Below are 22,933 nucleotides of genomic sequence, written 5' to 3' on the forward strand. Positions count from 1 at the left end.
AAAGCTGGGGGCAAATGTTTCCCTTGTAGCTGGCCTCGTCCAGGTTACGGAGGAAGCGATCTGTGACAGTGTCACGAAATGTCATTAATTTGCAAGCACTCTTGTGTCAAAGGATCTGATTTGCAGTGAGATATTTAATAAGCCTGCGCTACACCCCATGCTTTACCCAGAGGAGGGCAGAGTTGGATTTTGTTTGCTTCTCGAAAACGAGATGGCAGGCGAGCTATCTGTGGTGACAGGAGCCTGGCAGCTGCCTCATTCCTGCTCAGGGGCTGGGGGAGAAGAGGGTGTTGGTTAACACCCCGCAGAGGAAAACCTATCTGTATCTGCACACTGGGTGCTGCCGGTGAGATGGGGAGACGACCTAGTGCCTTTATAGTGCCTCTAGACACCCGAGGAGCCTGTCTGTGGCACTGTGCTATTTAGAGGCGCTGCTTGCTCAAGTCACTCGTGGCGCCGCTCGTACTTAAAATGAAAGCACTGATCCTAGCACAGCGCAGAATGAAGTTCTTAATTGCAGAAGGGAAAACAAGGGTAAAAAGAAATGATTACAGCACAATTCCAGATGATGCTTAATGGCAGGTTTTTCTTCTTAATTACTTCAGTGGCTCTGATGTTTAAGGGATTATGAGGGGTTATGGAGGAGAGTAGGGAACCAGACCCCCCCCCCCCCCCTTCTGTACTTGTTTTTTGCAGGGTTCACACGGCTCTGGGCTGCTTTTCTCTCCTTTTGTTTGAGAAGGAATTTCCCTGATCTCGCACATCTACATCTTCTTCACTGCTCTTTCCTGACTCACGCTGTTATGTTTCACATGTAGAGTGTCATCATCTCCCATTGCTCCTGGCCCTAGCAGCTTCTCTGCTTTTATAGTCACACTGTAATCCTTATTCAGCACTTTCTACACCGCTGGTTACAATATTTTCAAGGAGTGTTGCAGCATTTTAGGAATCCCAGACCAAATGAAGCCTTTGGTGACAGTTAAACCTTATTGAATGCCAAATCTCTGGCCTTTTCTAGACTGCAAAGACTGTCCTCTGATGCATGGCCTGAAACTGGGAGAAGTGTGGTGCTTCTCCCACCTGTGCACAAGAGCTTTCTGCCCACGGAAGCCAAGTGTGAGTGTATGGGGGAGCTGGAATACGTCTGGATCTTACCCTGTCATGGCTAATATACGAGCACAGGCCCAACAGCTGAGCATCACTCTAGGCTACACTAGAAATGCAGCCATGGGCCCATAGCTGAAGAAGTTGTAATACAGGCTAGACACTTGGCATTTAGAGGGTTTTCATTATGTCCTCCACCTGTTTAACAGGTTATTTCTGTTACCTGGTCAGCATTTGCTAAACAGGGAGCACTGGGCAGTTGCATCAGCCTATATTGGTGAACCTTCAGGTTCCAGGTTCTGAATGGACAAACTGTGGAAACTGAAAGAGTTCCTCCGTGTAGCCCTGAGGTCTGTGTCCTTGCTGGGGGCAGGCTCCAAGGGATCTTTCTCTTGCTCAAGTGATAGAGTTTGATTTGTGGCCCTGACATGTCTGGGTATTCATTTTGAAGTACAAGAGAGAGATTCCTGTAGTGGGAAGAGATCTGCTTTTGTTTGTGAACAGGGTACAAATTAGCTGGGTAATTAGTAAATGTGCAAGTGTACTTTGCTTGCCCAACTCAAAATGATTTCATCCACAAATGCTTAGGATGACAAGAAAAAAAGCTGGCAGTGTATCACTGTACTTCAGAAAAAGTGACTCGTTACTGCATGAGTTCTCAGGGGTATTTCTCAGGGTACTTTTCCGATCTCCTAGCTGAGCTGTGTGTGTGGGGCACATGTGGGTGTGAAGTCTCTGCTCCTGTGTGTTGTCCAGGAACTGCTTTCCCTCTGGCTGTCTTTTCCCACAAGAAGATTCTGGCTCTATCTCCAGCAGCAACCCACCCAGTCCCTGAACAGAACTTGCATTATGGTATTCCTGTGCTGAACAGGTAGGAGCTGAGATGTTACAGACATGAGCTTTTTAAGGAACTTTTTAGGGAAGGAGCATTTCTATACTGTTAGCCAAATCTTAGATAAATCAGTGTCTGAATGAAAGGCTGCTGTCTTTTAAGCCAAAAAATATTGCTGAATATTGTGCCCTAATAGAGGGAAAGAGAGAGATGTTCTGTCTGGCTGTCCCGCCCCCGAGAACAGTGCTGCTAGCTGTTCAGACAGAAAGCACATGGATGCTTTGGGAATACCTAGGGAGCAACAATGCTTTGGTAAGAGGATAAAGGAAAGAAGTCTACTGTAGAGAATGGTGTCCAGAGAAATCCAATTATTAACCAGCCTTAGATAGTCTGGCTGTTCCAAACAGGACCTGAAGACAGCAAACAAACTGTTGGAACAGAAGAATCACTCTTTTCTATATTCTAAGTGTTTTTTTCTGAAGTTAGGAGACGCTTCTGTGATGCACATGTCAGAAGTAACAATGATGGTTCATATTGTTTGACATTCATGGGTATGTCTGTTTTAATTCCGTCCCAGAAGCTATGCTATGTGGCTGGGAAAAGCAAAAGACAGTTGTTCTGCATTGTGCAGAACAACCTGGTTTCTGTCCCTTCGTTCTCAAGCAGTCTTTTGTCACACAACTTCCTGCTATATAGAGTTTGAAAATAGGCTCAATATGTGCCTGTGCTGGGAGATGTGTGTAAATTTCCAATTGTTTCAGCCACTTATACACAATATGTACTTCTGTAAATATTACATAACATCAGTCTGCATTTCATGCTCGGACATGCAGGTCCAAGTATTGATATTTTAAGTTCAAACTTAAATGAATGACATCCATGACATCCAAGATTCGCCTACAGAATGCTAGATAATGCCCAGTGGGTATTGTACCATGAAGATCCCGTTCGTACCCCTGGGGTATGTTCTGCACTGACCAGCAAGTGGTTGCTAGCAAAGGATGCAAAATAACATGGGCTCTGGTGCTGTCTGCAGGACACCGTGCCAGCGTGATACAGGTGTTGGGAAGAGCTACACAGGTACTCGACACCTCTCTGCAAATCCTCCGTGGTCTGTCACAAGGGCACCTCATTTAAATAAAAAATTAAATAAAAGGGATGCAGTTGAATTGTTGCCGGTCACGAGGAAGGTCCAAAGACTGACTCTGCCTGCCTGCCCAGTTGTACTAGGCTGTTGAGGCTATGAAGCACATACTTGTGTTTGGGAAGGCATATAACTCGTGGCCCATGAACTTCTGAAGGTCTGAGATGATTTCTGAAGGATCTGGTAAATGGAAATAAGAGCAGCAAGACTCTTGTCTTAGGGCTTAAATCTACTATGCAGAAGTCAGCATTGCTGTTAGAAAACGCTGAGGTTTGTGAGTGTGTAAGCTATCTGACTGGAATTTTTTCCCTTTTTGAGAACTTGAAGGAATGCTCTAAGGTCTCTGGCATTTGGTGCCAAGACAGCTCTGCCTTCTCTATGTCAGAACCAACATCTATGGGACCTGGCTTTGGTTAGTAAAAGGACCACCACTCTGTTGGCTCATGTATTGTCTCCTTCCCCAGTTCTCTCCTGATGGAGTTCTTCCTGCTGGGAGTTGATCAAGCTGCTGTCATTTTATTTTATTTTTTTCTTGTGTTAGGCCGTTAGAGTTAGAGACTGCTAGCAAACTCCAAAATGAAGAGCGTATCTTCTTGCCTGGATCTGCTGTTCATCTGAACAGCATTTGTTTGGTTCTGCACTTTGGGAGGACCCTCTTGCTATGTTAGGCACGTGGGCAGCACTCAGCAGAAAGCATGCAGAGTAAATCAGAATTGGGACATGACACATCACAGGTATTCTTAAACAGGTTGAATCAAACTGTGGATTTTCAAGTTGTACACAGGCAGATTTTCAGTGCACCTTCCTTGGGAAGACCTTGAAAGCAGGAGATGAGATGGGTTTGTTGCAAAGTGTTTAGGTAGTAAGCTGTGCAAAATGGGGGTTGCAACTTCAGTGGTGAAAGCATGAAATGTAGCCTGACACCTGTGGCCTCGCAGCCATAAGGTGGCTCCCCAGTGCTCCTGGCTCTCCTGTAGGGAGAAGCAGACCCAAGCTCCTTTAGATCAGGTTACAGAAGGGTTGTGTGGGCAGCTTGACTTGACATGGTTGTGGCCATGAAAAAGCACTGTTTTAATGAGAAAAATTAAGCTAAAGCGGAAAGATGAGCTCTTTCTAAGAAATCTGTCCTCTTCCTGAGTGAAATAAATACAGAGCTCTCTCAGGTATTCCAAATATGTCCTCGGATCTTGGGCCTGGGGAAGCGAGGCTTGGTCGGACAGAGATGCCGGCTGAACAGGAGGCAGAAACTGTCTGGTGTCGGCAGCTCTCTCTGGTGCTCAAAGGGGACCTGCATTTATTTTCTCTCTCCGTGCAGGGCTGATAACAAGTGACTTTTTGCTCAGCTAAGTGACCTCCAGTTTGGAGGTTGGGTTGGAATTTGGAAATCACTAGAAGTTTGGTTTTGTATTGTTTTATTCCCCTGCCCTTGAATTTCTTGTAGGAAGTTGATATTGTGGAGCTGTCTCTAGAGTAACCAGAGGACATTCTGTGAGGCTTGTGCTTGTTCAGACAGCTAAACTAAATTGAGGGGAAGCTATGCTCTGACATATTGGGGTGATGATGATGTTCAGATCTTATTGGTAGGCTCACGCCTCCACTCCTATGGGAGTCAATACAGAAAACAGCCAGGTAGCTAGTTCACAGACTGGCGTGCAGTGTGACTTGGGGGTGGGAGAAACACCTTTGGCACCAAACTGACCAAATTCCCTTACCATGGGCCCATGCAGGCAGTTCACGACCATGGGTTTTGAGGAAGAAACCAAGCAGTGGTTGGTCTCGGTGAGGAGGAATTGCAGGCAGGTGTGGGAGCGCTCCCAGAACAGAAGAGAGCACCCAATGGCTTTCAAATCAGCCTGAGCTGAATTTCAATGATCAGAAGATATAAATTAAAATTAGAGCTGAAACTTCAGATTGAAATGTTCACTTTGACTATCTGGTTTTAACTTAAATGACTTGAATTTTCCTAGTGTTTTGATATTGTCAAAATCACTTTACGGCAACAGGTCCCAGCAGATTATAGTAACACCTTGTAATATTTTGTCTATTAAATTAAAGCTTTACGGTAGCAGGATATGGTTTGAAAAACTCTTTCAGGAGTTTGGGAGCAGGGAGGAGTAAGTGGGCTGTTGGTTCCTGGGGGGAAAGGAAAGGCAGGTAATGTCGTCGGTGCGGCAGGCTTGCTGGGAAGCTGCTGTGTGTCGTAGTGTTTCCTTCTGTGAGCCCTGGTGGAAGTGCAGAACAGCAGAGTCCTACCGGTGCAATTTCTGCAATTTCCAAGAAGAAATTTCCAAGAAGAAATCGATGCCGCCTTCCCAAATGGTGCGAATGAAGCCATCCCAGTCTTGCTTCCCTGCTTCCCCCTGCAGCACCTTTCCCAGGTAACAATTTCCATGCTTCCTTCTGCTTCTCAGCCCTGCTTTCTGGCCCCAGCCTTACCCCTCTCACTGTTGGCAGGGTTTGTCTGCAGTCAGGGAAGGCCCAGCCAGAATGAGGCCTCGCCTGCCCCTCTGGTGGGTTTTTGGGAGGGGGTTAGTGAGTTGTTTGCTCAGAGTTGCACTGCAGCATGTCTGCTCTGAGTTGCCTTTTGTGGTAGGAGTAAACTCGGTCCTTTTATAAATGTTTAACTCTTTTATTATCTCATTTATCCCTGGTAAGCTCCGCATTTGCTCTCCACCCCGTCGGGACAGACAGGATGGTGGCTGAGGCAGCCGGGCCCCCGCAGCCTGCCCCAGGAGACACCACCAGCCGAGGTGGGTCGCAGCCACCAGAGGATGTGCTGCCGCTGCTGCCACCTGGGGCTGCGCTTGAGCCTCCCCACAGGGTGCCCAAGCGATGCGAGTGATGTCCTGAACTCAATTCCACCAAAAGGTAGCCCTTTTGTATTTTATTTTTAACTTTATTTTTCCGTGTGCTTGCTTCTTCCCTCCATCCGCTTGGGTCAGCACCCCTGGACATGCCCAAATGCTGGCTGGTATGGGTGGGCTCCTGCCTAGAGGCTGTGCTGCATCTTGCTCGGACTCCAGGGTCCAGCAGGAGAAAGAAACAACTGCACTCACTAATGCAGCCTTTTGGGTGAAACAGGGGTTTGCTTTATACTGGCTGTTGCACACAGATAGCGTTACCTGTTTGTGCAGCTGAAATGCTCAAGAGGCCAGCTCTCTAAATAGTAGAAATACGGACCTGGATAATAATTGCCAATTTGACATCTATCCAAGCTGTGAAGCACTGCTGAAGTGCAAGACCAGAGTGCCCTTCAGGAAGTCATTTAGTAGTACCTCACGCAGTTTTTAAGCAGGATCTGTACATAAACTCTCCCAACAGATGAGTTTCTAACCTAAAACCATGCAGTGAGAAGGATGCCAGGACCCCCTGAGTAGCCCATTCTACTGTTTAATTATACCTACTGTTAGAAAGGTTTTCCCCCTAATGTTTAACTAAATCCTCTTTACTGCAAATCATGCTCAAGGTAGTGCGTGAATAAAGTCATGTAAAGTCTTTTGTTTAAAAAAAAAAGAAAACAACAACAAAAAACCCACCCCCGAACCCCTTTTATTTCTTGGAAATGTTGTCATCCCTCCTTGCTTCTTTCTCCAACTAAAACAATTGTTTTAATCTTTCCTTTTCATTAATGGTTTTTAAACCCTGTCAGCACCATTGCCCATTTCTGTATTTCCTCCAATTTATCTACGTTTCATAGTTTGCTGCACCAAAGTGGATACAAGTACCATGCAGTTGCCAGCATGACATGCAGTGATTATATCTACTCTGAATGCCTGCAGCACATGCTTATGAAATCATTGGGAGGATTTCTACATTTATTTACAGCTTAGTTCTTTCAGGCTGGCATCCTTACAGCAACATTTTAAATTGGAGGAAAAAATAGCAGTGCTTTTATCCCTAGATAAAACCTCTTCCTCAATCACCTTATTTCAAGTAACTATCCTAATAAAATTGAAGTGAATCTACATCCCTCGTGTGCTGTAAAGCATTGCTTAGGGCTTGAACAAGGCTGTCACTGTGCAATTAGTCTCTAACATGTTAAAAAGGAAATCCTGATGTACTTTTTTCCTTCTGCATTGATAGATTAAGCAAAATGATTTCTGTTAGCAAAGCTTACAACTGTGTGTACCTTTTATGTGACACTTGTGGGCAAAATTACTCTCTGCTTCTGGTGAGTGCTTCATGATGACCTCGCCCCGCCACTGTCCGGGCTGAGCATTCAGAATAGCACTTAGAGATTCCTCAGTCGATACGATCGATTGTGCATCTCGTGTGAAACAGGAGCGTCTGTATGCAGCAAGGGGAAGTAAGCTCCCTTGCTCACAGGCAGCAGATGTCAAGTTGGTGTGTCTGCCGTGTACAGGGGCGGTGGGTGGGGATGTTAACTGGGTTGTAATTGGACTTGAGGATGGTGTGACAAGTCAGTGCTGCCGCTCTCTTTGGACGGAACAACCAGTCTGTGTACATCTGTTAACGTGCCAGTGCTGAGAAGGAGAAGCTGGCAGCTCTGAATGATGATCTGTCTCTTCTCAGTCCCTCCTGCCCACAGCTGCCCTGCAGGGCTCTCGGTGTGAGAAGGTGGACCTCATTTGCTGGCTGCTCCCTTCAGCTCAGGCTGAGCCTTTTGATCCCTGAGGGGCTCTTAAGGGCGTACAGTATGGAAAGAAGTCAGCAATAGGTTGCTGCTGAAACCAGAGGAAATAGGAGACAGAGTAAGCAGCCCAACCTACAGATCCCAGTCAGAGTTAAATGTTTTGTGGGACAACTGAAAATGGGCTTTTGTGGGCTGTCCCCTGGATGTGTAACTGGTATTTTGTTGTCCAGTCCCGTGGTTGTGAGAATGTTACAGCAGGCACAGAACAAAGCGCTATGCGTGATTGACCCTGCTGTGTCTACACACACACTTAAGAGATCGCACAGGAACAAACACTAATACCATACTTGTGCTTCAGCTATGGGTCATCTGCTGGCATTTTAGGCTGCTTCTGCCACCTCTGCTGTCCCTGTTCTGGTCTGCAGAGCAGGACTGCAGAATGGGAGCCATGTGTCTGAACCAGGTCTTACCCAAGAGGACATAGGCATCATCTCTGCCTTTGGCCCTCAGACTGAAGAGCCCACTTCAGTCTGCCAGCTATTCATGTGCAGAACTGAGCTATTTTCCCCTCTATTTGAAATATCTATGTACATATATACATCTTGGAATTTTACTTGGCTTGTCCTCTTGTCATCTGCTAAGCCCTGTGTTGAAGTTTTTAGCATCCTAGCCATTTAGATAGTTATTTCTTTTTCCTGTTGGCCTGTTGCTGTGAAACCCATCAGGCCCAACATTTAATCTTTAATTTTATCTGTGGGTTAAAAATCTTATATTTCTGTATAGACTCTTTTAGATTAGCATCTGCCTGTTACATTCTCGTTGTGTAACATCCTTTACCTTGTGCTTTATTCTGGGTTTTGGTAATGTATTTTAGCAAATACAATTTCTGTAACATGGAAATGTCCTGTTATTACTTCTGTATTTTGTTCAGATACTGCTTTCTGCGACATTCTCCACTGCAACTGGCTTTTAAAACTTCGAATTCAGTTAATGTAAACTTGTAGTTTCCGGTTAAAATAGTTTTGATCCTTGTTGGTCTTCCATTTCTGAAATGACAGCAGATACAGGGTTAAGACCAACTAGTGTTAAACGTGGACTTGCTAAGTGACTACCTACATGGGTCAGATGCATTCAGCTTGAGATGTCTTTCAGCAGCCTTTGTTATATGGTCTCTAAGCTTTAAAGGAGCTATATGAGCCCCAGGGGAATCTTACCATCCACCAAATTCATACTTCAGCGTTAGGTTTGGTAGGCTTCAATTCTGCAGCCAAAGCAGTTGAATACACTGAACTCTCTTCTGTAAAGAGTGAGATTACCAATTAGGAACACTTTGAAATTAAAAGAATGGTAATAATCATCTCTCCTGACACATTCTTATTTTTCTGCTTTTGCCAGAATTTTTTGTAGAGGAATGTTATCAGTTTGTTAATAGTTTCTAAGTGTTTTGATTGAAATTTTAAAATACAATAAAGAAGAATTTACCTTTCAGAATGGTTTTGCTATGTCTATACTTTTTTATATTATCCCTATAGAAGAATAAGTATCAGAGAGGGTAACAGCAGTGCTCTCCTACTTAATTTGGAGCATTTATGAATAAATGTGCAAAAATGCAAAAATTCTTCTGACGTACTAACTTTCTTGTTAGCTCTCTAAAGCATAAACTTTAAAACTCAGTTTGCTCAAAGTCATGTAAATCTATAATCCACGTTGGACATGAGGCTTTGAACAGCCATTATTTCAAGCAGTTCTAGAAAACACAGGGATCAATCATCACATCTAACCTCTAAAATGAGGTTAGAGAATCACGAAAATGTTTAGGCTGAGACATCTGTCATATAGTCAAACCCATGCTCAAAGCAGGGCGACCTAGAACAGATTGTCCAAGGCAATATCCAGTTAGCTTTTTCCAGGGATATCTTCAGGGCTGGAGATTCTACTACCTCTCTGAGCAACCTGTCCCCTTGTTTGGCCGCCCTCTGATTTTTTTTTTTCCTTTTTTTTTTTTGAAGTTTTGTGTTCAGTTGCTGCCTTCTGTGTTTCAATTTCTGCTCATTGCCTCTTGTACAGTTGCTGGGTTCTACAGAGAAGAGCCTGGCTCCCTCCTCTTCATTCCCTTGTTCCAGTATTTATACACATAGATACAATCCCCCTGAGCCCTCTCTCTTCCAGGCTGGCCAGTCCCAGCTCTCTCCTTCTCTCATAGGAGAGTTTCTATATCCAGTCCCTTTATCATCCAGTCCTACACTATACTCATGCTAGAAATTCCTTACCTTTTTTTTTTTTTTCTTGTACTGGAGAGCTCAGAACTGGGCACACACTGCAGGTACAGCCTCACCAGTGGTGTGTAGACAGCAAGGATCACCTCCCTCAGCCTGCTGACAGTGCTTTTCCTGATGCAGCCCAGGATGCTGTTGGCCTTTTTTGCCACAAAGGTGCGTTGCTGGCTCGTGGTCAGCTTGCTGTCCAGCAGGACCTCCAAGTCCTTCTTGGCAAAGCTACATTCCAGTTTGGTGGCCCCAGGTGTGCACTGGTGCCTGCTTTGAGATGCAGTGCCTTGCATTTCCTGGTGCTGAGCTTCACAGGAATTCTCCAGACCAAGGTCCTTCTGAAGGGCAGGGCAGCCCCCTGGTGTATCAGTCACTCCTCTCAGCTTTGTATTATCTGTGAAGTTGTTGAGGGTGTGCTCTGTCCAAATTTGCATGTCATTGATGAAGATATTAGCCAGTGTCAGCCCAAGTATCAACCCTTGGAATATAATACTGGTGCCTTGCCTCTAGCTGAACTTTGTGCCACTGATGCCAGGGCTGTCACAGTCAGTCAGCCAATTTGCAGTCCACCTCACTATACCCTTATCTAGCCTATACTTTGTCAGCTTATCTGTGATGATGCTATGGGATCTGCCTTTTGGGCTGTCTTGAAGACAAGTGGCGTTTGCTGTCTTCCTCTCTTCAGGACCCCCTCCCTGTCACTGTGACCATTCACAGATAATTAAGAGTGGCCTCACAGTGATGTTAGCCAGATCCCTCAGCACACGTGGTCACAGCCCATCAGGCCCATGGATTTGTTCATGCCCAGTTTAAATGCTCTCTCTAAGCTGGTCCTTCTCCACCAAGGATGAGTTTTCCTTGTTCCAGGCTTTCTGTTTGATTTCAGGGAACGAGGACTGCTGAAGAGTGATAGTTACCGTATATAATAAAATTGCTTTCTCTTCTGTAGGCACAGAGTCATAAGAGGTGCTCTAAAGACAGCTTCTCCTAACTTACTTTAGCTATCCATTTCCTATACCCTTGTAATATGGACACTCCCATGAACTTGGAGTTCCTCTATTACGTGAGTTAGAGTTGAAATCAAAGCGAACTCTGTAAATGCTATAATGTCACATAGCGTGCCAATAGAGCAACACGCTCTCTCTAAACCGTTCCAGAGAAACCTCAGCCTCCATTCACAGCTTCTTGGTGTACATAATTAGCAGCTTATGAGGCTTTCAAAATAAAGGAATCAAAGGTGTGGCACGTTCTTTCCAATGTGCAAAGGTGCAAATTTCTACTCTGTCCAAAAGACTCTGTGAACAACATCACAGAACTGTTTTACACAATCCCGTGTTTCAAAAAGATGGCAAAAAGTAGGAGCGTAGTTTCTTATTGCACCAAAGTCAGCCTTTGAAGGACAGTGCTGCACAGTAGATGGGAGGCTGAAAGATGTATATGGAAGACAAATTGTCTGCCTGTCCACATTCATTACCAATTTTGAGGTAAAGCTACTGGGATTGCTGTGATGATGAATGATTGTGCTACAGGTGTAAGTGCTTAGCTTATGCTTTTGCACACAAATATAGGCAGTGCATTAAATATACTGTTTTTTAAAAAGTAACATCAAATTAGATGTAATTACCTTGCTTCTATTGAAAGCTACAGTCAGGCTTCCAATGTATTGCTTTTTTTAAAAAAAATAACTCATTACAATGTTTCCTGGCATTCATTGACACTTCTAAATTACAAGGAAGAATGTGATTAATCATTCACTTCCTTATGCTTCCTACCAGACATACAGAGATCATTGCAGGCAAGTTGAAATAAGCCATTTCCAATTTTCAAAACATGCTGCAACTAGTGGAAATGTAGGGGTAAGCGCCCGTTTAAACAGTCTATCAACAGATTGCAGTACAAAAGGTAACTCAGTATCTGAGAGTAGCAGAGGATCTGATGACTAATGGTTGATGAGTTATCTTTGTGGAAGGATTTCTCCGTCACTGAAGTCAATAAAAATCCCGGGTAGGAGTTAATGGAATTCATTTTGAGTCCAGCAAAAATGCATCTCAAAGCAACTGAGAAACCAGAGTTCAAGTGTCAAAAGCCCCGAACTCTGAGCCAAACCTCGAGAGCTGACAGTCCCATGTTTGCATTGGGATTTATTTGAGTTTGCTGGATTAAATCAGAATTCATATAACGTAAAAGTTCTGTTCAGGCCAAAAAGAAACCGTAAACCAAGTAGACAAGTTCAAACTACAAAGATCAGAGTTTTCATCTTTATCCTACAAATATGGAACATTTGGAAACTGAACTTCTGTTGGATTTTCAGAAATAGTTACCATCCAGTGTGTCTGCGTTATATCTATTTACTCAGTTTTTGGAAATGAGAGCTTACCCCTGAACTGCAGCCTATAGGCACAGAAAATGTCTCCTCAAACACTTTGTCAACAAAAGCCTAAATTGGCTCCTGTCTCCGTCCACCCATGCTACTTTACAAACTTGCATCACCCCTCGAATGAAAGCACCCCCAGCAGTCAACAAGCAGCAGCTAGATGTGTTTAACGTGCTGCCCCACGAGGAGGAGAGGGAGCGTTCTGGCCAAGAAACTCAGGCAAGTGCGTAGCCTGATTTCTTCTGAAAGAAAGAAGTGCTCCTTTTAAGCCCTCATAGGAAAGTAATGTTTTTCTGTTCTCCCTCTGCAGTCTCCATTCCTAGAAACGAGTTCTAAGGAGTATAGTGCAGCATCACAATTGGACCGGCAAGATTTACAGCTGTGGCTATATGACTATTTTTGAGGTATTGTTTAGATGAACAACAATAATAAAAGCCACTCACTTTTTTTTTAATAAAAAAAAAGCCTTGAGTCTTTGTCAGTTAAACATTATTATTATGAATAGTTATGTCACTGGTTTTAACATGGCAATCAGCTACCGTGTTTCACCCTTAATTCTGTGCTGTAAGAAATCCATGCTGAAATGTACATGCATTTGCCTCAGCAAAGGCTTCCAACTGAACACAAGTTACAGGATTCCTTTTAAGCTGGATGTGAGCTTTTTTCCCCTCTCCCTTTCCTCTCTACCTCTGAAGTTCTGGAAGCCTGGCTGCTGGTTTGGAACATGAATAATAAAGTCTCTTTACCATTTGTGTTTAAACAATGTCTTCTGAGCTGCTGCCACTTACATGAAGGGGTGTATTTGCTGAACCCTTCCTGAAGACCTGTTTTCTCACAGTTAAACGTGGGTTGGCGTTAATACTTACAGACTAACAATAGCTTTCTTTTTTGGGTGTGTGTGACTAGTTCCTTCTCATTAGTGCTTGATTATCCAATCTCATTAGGTCTCGGAGGTAAAACCTGCCATTCTAATGGAAGTGAAACCAACCAGAGGAGGGAGAGTGTCTGTCCTCACCTGGTAACTGACTGACTGGGGAAGTGTTTCAGGCTGCTTCAGGCTATGGGACTTCGACTCAGCTTGTCGGAGGCATTTGGCCCAAGCCAGTCACACCTGCACTGTGAAGGCTGGCTGTGGAACCTTGGCAGGGCAATAACAGGGCACGTAGGTTCCTTGTTTAGTCCTGTTATAGCCCAAGTACGTTATTTTTCTTAGCCTGCACCCTTTAGAGTTAAATCTTCTTCCTTTATATACCTGATAATAAAGGAAGTTAAGTGCTTTAAGTGCTGCAAGAGTCCTAGAAATAGATCCAAGTGAATTTCCATATGGGGGAATTCCAACGAATTGGGTCCCGTGGGCTTTTTATTTTTTTATTGAAAAAAAAGAAAAAAAAAAAGTAATTGCTGTGTTGGCCATGATTCCTGTCCATGGAGGGCTGACTGTTGCTGGAGGGCTGCCTATCGGACAGAGCAAACTTGTAATCTGTTTGTAGTGGCAAAGGTAAAATAAACTGAGGCAAATTCCACGTTTGGCTCGTTGCGATACCTTAGTCTGGGATAATTATAGAAGAAAGACAGGAATGAGAACTTCTCTCAGAAAATCCAATTCAAAGGAAAGCAGAGTGTAATTCAGTATCTCTTCTTCTGTCCCATGCTTCGGCTGCTGGAAGCACCACACCCTCATTCACCCAGCGCGGTATGTGGAAGGTCCTATCACAACAATCAGATGAAAGCAGCCCATTGTTGGATGCCGTGCGGTGTTAGGTATGGTTTGGGGTGATAAACGCTACTGAGATATTCCAGCGTTGCTTATTCTCAGATCACTCTGATACTGATGCATTCCCTTGCATGTTCTGCTTGTGACCTATTTTTGATGAGTTTCACATCTGCTTTAGCAGCTCTGACAACCAGAAAACAGAGCTGTTTACTGAGTTCACAGCTGCTGCTAATATTGATGCAACTAGCCAGAAATGAGTGTTTTCTTGGTTAGCTCATCCTGTTGAATGAACCTCTCCGCAGGGTTTGTTGCAAGTTTGTTTCAACTGGAATGCTGTCAAAAGTCCCCACATCTGTGAAATTTTCATACTTCAGCCTTCCTAGAAACCCAGAAACATATACACCCTTGCTAATTCCAGTAACTTTCTTGTATTTCCCGTGGCTTGACTACATCGGCTTTTCACAGGTAGTGAAAATGCGACAGCCTGCCATAAATAGGACAAAATTCCTAGTGGTGTTAGTTAATGCTAATGAAACCGACAGCTTCCCTCTTGGAAGTATGAAGGAAGTCGGTCTCCTGATCTAGGTTAAGGGCTTCTTTACTTGGTGTTTTACATTGCAGTGCTTTATTAGGGTAGCTGAAGTACCTTACTGTTCTTACTGTCTTTGTGTGCAGATGAGGGTTAAACTGGTAGGAACATAAAATGCTTCAGTGAAATGTGTTTCCTTGCCTCGTCTTCGGTGTTCTTGGTGACTGGTTTGCTCGTGTTGCATAATTCCTCAGTGAGGCTACGTCCTTTAAGGCTGAATTCCTGGCCCTGCTATGGGCTGAGTGTTTGTGGGCAGTTGGGTACTCCTGCACTTCATTCCTCTATGCGTTAGTTGCTCATGGAACGCTTGTTCCTACAAATCAAAGAGATTATCAGACCTCTGGGGTTTAGGTGGAAGAAGTTGCAGCTGTGTGAAGGCTGGACACGTGTGTTTTTTTTGTTTCACATTTAGGCACTGATTAATAGCCCAGTACTGCAGATAGTCTGTGTGCACTGCTGGAAACAACCAGAGGTTTCAGGCTCCACGAAGCAATGAGCTTGTGGGCACGTTGCTTCACTTTCAGCTACACGGGCTCGTGCCTGGAGGCTGTCCTTCCTGATGGTGAAATAGTGGTTGGAGGCATTATTGATAATCTCCCAAGTATGCTTGCTTTTTGTAACTGTAATTCTCGAGCCTCTCCTTGAATCTCAAAAAACATTTAAGCTTTTCTGTATCTTTGTAGGATAAATGTTGCAGGTTGTAACCTGAATTACAGATGTGGAAACAAAGGCACAGAGGTTATAAAAGATTTGCTGGAGTCAAGTCTGTGCATAACAGACAAAATCAGCCCCAGAGCTTTCTGACTCTTACTGGTGTCCTACTCTTCCAGCAAATTTCATGTTTAGTTCAATTTGGGAGCTTCTGCTGTCACAGTACCTCACAGGTAGTTTTTATTTCTTAATGTTTTTTTTTTTTTTTTTTCCATTTCACTTTCAGCTGCTAATGAAACATATCTTGAATTTTCTTTGGTCCACTCTGAAGGCTGTGATGGTGACTCTGAAGTATTTTGTGATCCATACCTGCATTTTCTGAGATGATGGTGGAAAACGTGGTGACCATCCTTTGCTTTCATTTTGTCATTTACAACCAAAAGCAGATATCAGAATATTTGTTTGCACTGTCCTTAGACTCAAGCATTTAATTGATGATCTGCTTTTCAGTTTGCATTGTTTCAGGCCAGAAGAAAAGTGTTGTGTGATAGCGTAAAAACATCAATTGGGACGGAAAACTCTACATGCTCATTTACACCATGACAGCAAGGGGAGACACTAACAAGGTGAGTTCCCATTGTAGGAAGTGCTGTTCCAAACAAAACCTGTAATCTTACCAGAATGCCTTTTAATCATTTTTGGTACCTAAAATTTGCGTGTCTAGGTTGCCTTTAATACCAGTGGAGAACAACCCTCTTTAGAGCTCTGTTAATTCTACCTGTCTGAAATACTTATCCTGGAGAGTGAAGTCTTGTTCTTAGGAGATATCTGTTTAATTGATTTGTTGTAAGGGGAGCCCAGATGAATAGCTGATGCTAAGCTTCTAAATTTTAGGTGGCTAAGTCTGTCCAGCACAAATCCCACCTGACTATAAGGCAAAACGTAATGGTGGTAGAACAAATGGATGTGGAGTTGCAAATGGACAGAGGTGCCTTATGTTGTCATTACACAAGTCTCAGAATGTCTTATTGAGAGGTATGAAGAACTCGAAATGAATCCAGTCAAGATAGCTGTCTGTGGACCTACACATTCCTCACCGACACATTGCTGCTCTGAAATCTGAGAGCACCCTCTCATCTTTCTGTACTGAGCAGTTCTGCACCAAAACACAACTTTGTTCCATTATCTTTCTTCCTCTCTGTGAAACGCTTTCAGGCTGTGGAGATGGAAGATTTTCATAAGGACAGCTCTCTGACTCTTACCCAGGTAGATTGGATAAACTGTTAGCACCCTTCCATATAGTCAGGAGAGTTTTTTTAAAGGTTTCTTAGGGCTTTGCTGTCATATCGTTCCCCAGCTACAATAGGGCGATAAATCAATTGGTAAGCTGACACCTGCAAACCTGACCTGTATGCATTAATTAGGGTCCCGAGGTGTTTGTAGGAGGTGGCCGTGGAACCATGCAGGAAGAACAAATGCTACAATAGAGCAGCCATCTCCTTCCATGGTGAAATTCAGTCACAGAATGGCAGAGGTGGGACGAAACCACATGAAATCGTCTAGTCCATCCCTACTGCTCAAAGCAGGCTTGCCCAGAGCAGATTGCCCAGGACCTTGTCTAACCGTGTTCTGAGTTTCTCCAAGGATGGGGACTCCACAACCTCTCTAGGTAACCTGTGCCACTGTCTAATTATCCTCAGAGTTAAAAAAAAAAAAAGTTTTCTCTAACATTTAAGTGGTGTTTCATGTGTTTCAATTTGTCTCTGTTGCACTAGGAGAGGAAGAGGCAGCTCTAGGTGTGTTCCAGCAAAGCTAGGAGGAAGGAAATAAAGTACAAGCTTGCAATAAAGCAGGGAATTCAGAAGCAAAAATGCTGAATTTCCATGGTACAGTACAAATCAGCAGATTCTACAGACTGGAACAGGGGAATCCTTCCAGCCCCAACTGAGATAAATGAGGTAGTTCACACCTTTCAGAACTGCAATTTAAGGCAGCCTGAAAAGCGATGGAGAGAGCTCTCTGTCAGCATATGCTCGGTGCATGCTCTCAATTTTATCTGTATGTGTGAGAGCAAGACAATTGCCTTATTTTTTTAGAGGCATGCTGGGTTTCTCCAGCACAATTCTGTGGCAGTGGGTGAATTCCACAGGAAAGCTTTACAGCCACAGAACATACAGAGTCTGGAACATGGATAAACTGGTTGGGATAAAATAGAAACCAGCAAAACCTCTGCCAAGATCTGAAGTGAAATGAATAGAGGTTCAAAAAGAGTTCATTCAGTACGCCCGGCTCCTTGTTTCCATCATTTAGGAATAATTATATTTTTGTCACTAACATTGTTTTTAAATGTCAATAGAAACCAGACAACTAGATTTGTAAACCCTGCCCTGTCATATTGAATGTATTAGGTTTTCCAATAACAGTCCCTTTTAAGTAAGGGTGAGGAAGCATTAAAAGCTAACTAACTCTCAAGTGTGAGGAAGCTATTGAAACAGCTCGTTAGGCTTTATGACAAGTAAGCTGAAATATAATAGGCCTAGAGCTTTGTGAAGGAGCCGGCGAGCCGTGGTTGAAGAGAGGACAGTGCCCGAGAGTTTGAAGGCCAGATGATTTGTGCAAAGGGGATGTTGGAAGGTTCACAGCAAAATAAACAAATGGGCCTGCCCACAGGCACAGTGTTCAGCTGAGACCAAAATGCTTCCTTTGCTTGGTTTCTAAACATAAGTTTAGAGTTTGTCTAACCAAAGAAGGCGTTTTCACTTAGCATTTCTTCCTTTCCATACTCGAGCCAAAGAGCCATTTTCTGTTACCTAATTCACCACATTTGTTCTGAACCCAACTTTCCTTAGCCTTGTAACTAGTGAGACTGTGGTCTTTCTGTTAATCCAGAACAGCATGTGATTCTTTTCTTGCTTTCCTAGATGCAATCTGTTAACTTTGTCCTACCCTACTGTTTCTGTTCTCATCCCTCTGCTTAAATATGCCTCCTTCTTGGCACCTGCCATGCGTTTCATCAGAATTCAGAAGATTTGAGGTTCTGATGTCTTCTGCTAGACCAGCTTTGGGTACCTAGGAAAAATGTAAGTTCACTTCTGGCAACACAGATCCAACTAACAAACATTTTTCATGTCCTTAGATAAACCACTGTGGCTTTAGCAACAGGATAAATAAATAGATAAAAGCCTGTTCCTAGCATTTGTAGCTTTGAAGGCAGATATGAGTATGCGAGTTGACTGTTACCAGATACAGTGGTACTTCTGTGGCTTTTGCACACATCCTTGAACTGTAGCTTAGAGGTGTGTGACCAGTCTCATTCACACTATCTGAGGACTGAGAGCTCCCCAGGAATTTTCCTTAAAACAACAAAAAAAAAATCCAACACTGTCTTCAATGGAGAGATGCATTGTAAGGAAAATGTAACTCTAAAGAGACAGCTTGGACTTGTATTAATCACTGCATTCAGTTACTGGGGTTTAACTGCATATAATTCATGGACCTGTCAAAATGCAACAGAGCTTAAGTTATCTACCACTTAAAACCTAAGTTCTAGAGGCCTTGAGCACAGGTATCATCATTAGCATATGTCAGCTCGAGAAAGAGTCCCTCAGAAAGTACATCAGGAAGCTGTTACAGCTAAGGAGTTGTTATAGCTGTTGACGGCTAGCTAGAGAATATTACATTACGCTAACTCAAATTTTCCCAAAGGACAGGAATATTTTACGCTTATTTCCTTTTTCACAGATATGACAGATCTGGGATATGTAAAACAGAAGAGAATAGGGAAGCAGAAACATTTTGAAGATCAGTGTTTTGAAATCCTAGCTTTCTAATACCTTCTTAAATTATATATTTATTCTCTCTTTCTTTTACATAACATAGCAGGCTGCAAAGGAATCATCTTCCGTGTTAAGGTTATAGATTAGCAGCATTTGTTACTGAACTGTCCAGATCATCCATATCAACATATAATTACTGCAGTACCTTAAGCGCATCACCAGGCATTCACCAAAAAAAGGTTAGTGCAAGCACTATGTCTCTCAGACCCTGCAGACATTCTTCACGTAATCCCACAGTCCCTGAGCAGTTCAGAATAGGCCGACTCGTTCCAGTCCCACCAACATATTCCTAGCTGAGTCAGGGAGGACATAGAGCCTTGCTCTAACCCTGCTAATGTGCAGAAATGTCACTGTCCATGAACAATACCAAATGACAGTCAACAGATCTTCATGTGAGAAAGTCACAATAAGGCAGGAAAGCAGTGTTGTCACCAGCCTTTATGGAAACTAGTCTGATCTGCCTGCTTTGTTGCACCACATAAAGCTCAGTCTGAAGAATGAAAGGGATTCATGGAAGAAAAAACTAACAAACAAAAAGAATAAAACTAAAATGTAACAAGCTTTGTCCAGCATTCAAGCAACCTGAAAAAATGCCTGTTAGTCAAACCTACATTCCTCCAAAGCCACATACAGTGGAGCCTAAAGAACCATCCTAAGCAGCAGCATGGCTCCAGTACAACACAGGGGTAGATTTCTTTACTTCATGTTCATATACACCATACTTCTTTGCATGTTTTCTTTTTACTGAGCACTTTAGCTAGAAAGTTGTTGTGCTGCTTCATTATGTGCTCATGGAACAGACAAGAGTCCCAACTTCAGAAACTACATTGTTGAACTTGCTAAGCATCGTATTCTCACATCTTATGGCTCAGGAATTCATGTTCTGATACTGAGCCACTCACTGGCTTTTCTGTAATCACAGTTCTGCTATAGTAAGTAGAAGTCTGTGAAAATCTCAAACTGTCTTTATATTTTCTTTTTCACATGACATATTTCCTGGGGCTTCTTTGAGAATTGTATTTGCAGATAGTGAAGCAGTCTCAGAATAGCATCTTACTTGCTGATTGCATTGTAATCATTGTATGCCCATCACAAACGGTATAATCCTCACTTTACTAATATTCTCTTAGAACAGAAGTTGGAGTCAGGGAAAACTCCAGTGTAGCTAAACTTGGCAGTATCCAATGTGTCCAACAGATGCCAAGTGGAATGTTCTGTAATAAATCATCTCTAGCTACATCTTTTCTAATATAGCAAGTAAAATACATGAATATGTCATTATGTTAGCAAATGCATACTGTGCAAACCTAATTATGGTTTCTAGCCTCTAAAAATGCAGGTGGTGTATGTTAGTGCTGAAGGGAATGATTTGAGAAAGAAAGAATTTAAAACTGAAAGTATTGTAAATTCAGGTTGCTTAGTGTAAATACCTGAAACTGCTGTTTGTGAGAACATTTTCATGATTCTTTTTTTCTTTTTTCTTTTTTTTTCCTTTTTTTTAATCAGTCTGCTGCAGACCTATTTCTTCCTCTTTTTACTGCTGCTCATCTGTGGGGAGAACAAGGTCTTGAAAAACCAGGAAAGGAACTTGTATTTCTGTAGAACTTTGTCTAGCTCTCCTTGGCACATAACTTGTAGCCTTAAATACACACATAAAAAGAGAACTCTTTTTCAGGAGGTAATGGGGCTTAGATTAATCAATGTTACTGCACGTGTTCAAATCAATTACTCAAAGGAAATATAAAAAAAATATTTTTAACTCTTTAGAGTACCCAAATATAGTGTAAATAAAGCACCGATCTCCAAAACTTGGAAAAGTATTTCTCTCAGCAGTATTAAGTGAGTTCATTTGATTTTCTTTGAAGGACACAAAACTAGCATTCCGGCCCTTTTCTAATCTTTTTCAGGGTATGATTTTCAAGATGCAATTTGTTCTTTATAAAAAGAAAAAAAATGAATGGACTCGCAACTAAAGATTAAAGTAATTTTCTTTATTTGATGTGCAATGATTTGTTTATTTTTCACACAGATAAATTTTGAGGTAAAATGGTATATCTGCTAACAGTTTCTCTTTTTAGGGATATTCAACAGTAGAAAGTGGATCAGAAAGAACTTAAGGAAGGCTGGGGAGGATGGGAGGGAAAATGAAGTGAACTTTAAGGTCAGTGTCATAAAGATACCAATCTAACCTGATTATTGTCTGTCCTCTGGAGAGGGGAAAATCTTACAGAACTGCATTAAAGTTGAGAAAAATGAGAAGCTGAAAAGAAGAGGAAATTGTAGTACTGTCTGAGGTAGATTATGTTGTACAGTTAATAAATGATCACCACTTAAATTCCTTAAAAAAAAAAAAAAAAGCATGAGTTGTTGATGTTGTGTAACTGAATAAGAAAAGGCAAATACAAAAAATCTTGCATTACATCCAAGAAAGTGAGGTGGATTATTACTTAATGTGCAACTGGTTTCTCTTTCATGGAGAACCAACCAAAGGTTCTACACTAACAGGAATGCATTACTTACAAGATTGGAATGGTTTGTTCCATATCCTAATGGCTGCTCAGTGATCTTTTCATGGTGATGGCATCATAAAATCTTGATTGTGCCCCACTGGTCATTTTCAGTGACTCTAGAGCTTCACCTCCCTGAGCACCCAAGGTTATTTCTAGGCTTACATCCAGCTCAACAAAGAGAAAATCTTGGGGAACTGAAGAGCAGGTCTGTGTTTCTGCCATGCTGTGTATCTGGCATCATTCACCTGAGCCCCAGGGCTGCGTCATCTGGGGGAAAGAGCACTGGGGACAGATGCTGCTGTGCTGCACATTTTGAGTCTGGCTGGCTGGTTCGTGCCCTGGATGCTCAGTCTGTCTCTCCCTTGCTGTTGGGCGGTGCCTGGATATTTTCTCTTGGAGAACAGTTGTTAGCGGTGCTGAGACATGGAAGAGTCAAAGGAGGGCTCCTTCACCTGATCTCTGTCACAGGGGCCGGGTGCAAAGGAACCTTAAATTTTCTACGGGAAGCAGGCTGACTTTTTTCCTGTAGTATGCTGGAAAAATTGTTACAAGTTGAAATACTCTTACCAGCCCTGTTGAAACGTGCATGCTAACAGCACTTAAATTCCTCATCTTTTGCAATTTAAAATAAATGCATTTAAATTACCAGTTGTTGGTGCACTAACTACACTGTTTTGTCTTTCACCTGTGCTTGGATTTGAAATCCAAAACTGTAGATGACAATGCTATTTTTGCATCCTTTATTTGTGAAGTAGCATGTGCATTTCTGGTATTTACCTTAAATGTTATGCATAATATTTAGGGCATCTTTTTGCCTTAATTCTTAGAGGGACAGGGTGAGAAAGATACTGGACTCAGTACCAAGGTTGCCAACTGCCTTGATTGGGCGCATTGATGGGCTAATAATAATACTTTCAGATTTCTTGAAAGTTTTTGGTGCAGGCTGCTTGAAAATGATTAAGTAGAAATGTTACTGTGCAAGCCAATGTCATCTCTTAGCCAAGCCTGATGTGAAGAAAAATGACTTACTTGCTGCTATGCTGCTTTGAAATGTGAGAACTTAAAATACAGGCATGAGTTTACTTTTCCTTTTGTTAGCCTGAGAGCTTTAGAAATGTGCAGAGCTGAGAACACAGACTTTTTTTTTCCCCGTAACAACTTAAGGTTTCAAGCTACTGCCGACGCAGAAGGAAATACCATTAGATAGATACAAGAAAAGCCAATATTCCACGTTATTTGTGCAGACAACTAACATTTGAAACTTGCATGAACTGCTTCCACTTAAAAGCTGTCAGTCACATTGGTTATAAAAAGCCCA

General features: G+C 42.7%; 2 long non-coding RNA genes across 8 annotated transcripts in view; one reads left to right on the plus strand and one right to left on the minus strand.

Annotated features, from left to right (window-relative positions):
- Positions 1-1,698: 1,698 nt before the first annotated feature.
- LOC308189319 overlaps positions 1,699-22,933 on the plus strand; it is a 69,579-nt gene continuing 48,344 nt past the window's right edge. Inside the window, exons 1-2 of the long non-coding RNA XR_013946279.1 lie at positions 1,699-1,975; positions 5,736-5,948. This is a non-coding gene — a long non-coding RNA (uncharacterized lncRNA). The remainder of the gene's footprint in view (positions 1,976-5,735; positions 5,949-22,933) is intronic.
- The window catches only part of LOC308189320, a 30,504-nt gene continuing 13,304 nt past the window's right edge, over positions 5,734-22,933 (minus strand). For 4 of the 7 annotated variants that reach the window (XR_013946283.1, XR_013946284.1, XR_013946285.1 and 1 more), the window contains one exon: positions 15,759-20,653. This is a non-coding gene — a long non-coding RNA (uncharacterized lncRNA). Of the gene's footprint in view, positions 7,766-8,888; positions 8,972-14,087; positions 14,932-15,758; positions 20,654-22,933 lie in introns of those variants that run through there. The other 3 variants (XR_013946281.1, XR_013946280.1, XR_013946282.1) reach the window with 3 other exon arrangements.

Source organism: Anser brachyrhynchus, assembly GCF_964034855.1.
Source record: "Anser brachyrhynchus genome assembly, chromosome: 2".
NCBI lineage: Eukaryota > Metazoa > Chordata > Aves > Anseriformes > Anatidae > Anser > Anser brachyrhynchus.